The sequence below is a fragment of the Oryzias melastigma genome, linkage group LG12 (genome assembly GCF_002922805.2).
Source record: "Oryzias melastigma strain HK-1 linkage group LG12, ASM292280v2, whole genome shotgun sequence".
Classification (NCBI taxonomy): Eukaryota; Metazoa; Chordata; class Actinopteri; order Beloniformes; family Adrianichthyidae; genus Oryzias; species Oryzias melastigma.
Window position 1 is genome coordinate 4231877 of NC_050523.1, and position 1685 is coordinate 4233561.

Consider the following 1685-nt stretch of genomic DNA (forward strand, 5'->3'; position numbering starts at 1 on the left):
CAGTGTTCAGTTTTATACTGCTAACTTTAACGATTCATCTGCTTCTGTAGAAATGGTTGTCACTCCAAGAGATTTTCTATAAAGTTTGAAGCAAATTTGTGATTTTTATTAGATAAAATACTCCTTCAAGTTGATATTTTATTTAAAAGTGTTGATTATAAACGTCAAAATGATGACTAAATACACCTACAACTGGCAGCAGGTTTGGCGTCAAATTGGACGAGTGTCCACATTCTACTCACTAATAATGCTTTGCTAAATTTCTGCCTTTATTGAGTCTCTCCCTCCTTTTCTATTACATGTTGCCATGGAAACCACTGGAAACAAAGGTTGTGTGGGTAGTTTTTAAAAAAAATCGCATTTATCCTAATAAGGTTTTTCTAATGGGGTTGCCTAGAAAAGTAAAACTGAAAGTGACATTTTACTTGAGTTTTAAACTATATATACTATAATAAGTAATGATGTATTTTAGATTTACAAAAATAAAACAAAGACACTGAGAGCTTAAATGTAACTAATGCTGTCTCATATTACACATGTTTGCGTAAAGGAACACTACAGAGGGAGGAAACCTCATGAAGAGCAGCAGAGGAAGGGCCCTCCTCCTCCTCCTCCTCCTCCTCCTCCTCCTCCTCCTCCAGAACAAACAAACAACAATGTGCACTGGAAGGATGTTTTTTTGATCACAACATTCCCACGGAGAAATATTCCAGCAATGAGCAACAAAACCAGAGCCAGAACTGTGAGGGGAAACTGAGCTGAAGGATTACTCGCTGGTTAATCCCAATTTCACTGCAGTTTACGCCGTCCTCCTCACAACATTAAGAAAATCAAGATAAATGAAATCCATGAAGGGTGGGAGGATACGCTGAGCTTTATTCATGAGTCAAACGTGAATCAGTAGTTCTTAAAATTCTCATCCAAGAGGCTTTAAGAGAAGAACTTCATTTAAAATCCAGGTCAAATGCTGCAACGTAAATTAAAATTCTCCTTTTAGTAAACTGATCAGTATTTGGTGTGAAGGTCGACACGGTGAGAAGTCCAATCTCCTCTTTCTGTGTACAGTGTGCATGTTGTCTGTGGGCATGTGGGGCTTTCCTCCCACAAAACCTTTTTTTTTTGCTTTTGGTTGCTCTAAATTATCTGTAGAATTGTATTTGAGGGTATGTGAGTGTATAGCCCTGCTACAAACATGTAACCTGTCCAGGATACACCCCACCTTCTCACAAAAGTATAGGCTCCAGCAACCCCACACCTCGAAATGTTTTGAATTGAAGTACAAAATTCAAAATATCGGAACTTCTTCTAGTACGTTTTTATGTAAAAAATAAAAATAAAATGAAAATCATTCAAAAGTGTTTGTATATATCATTTCTGTTGCTCAAAACCGTATTATTATTGATTTGTGATGTTTGGCGGCTAAATTAACGATAGCCTGTAGTGGTTTGCTTTTAGCTTTGACAGTTTGAGTTCTACTGAACATTTAAATAATTTTCTTTTTATTTTTATTTAACTGCACGGCAAAAACATGGCATAGAAATCAGACAAAACATTTTCAATGCATTTTTAAGAAAAAAAGAAGGTCACTAAGACATGTGTCCTTAAACTAAAATAGTTTTATTTTAAAAACTTTTTAAATTAGATTATTTTTCTTGCAAAAGAGGACAATTTTTTATGAATCACGG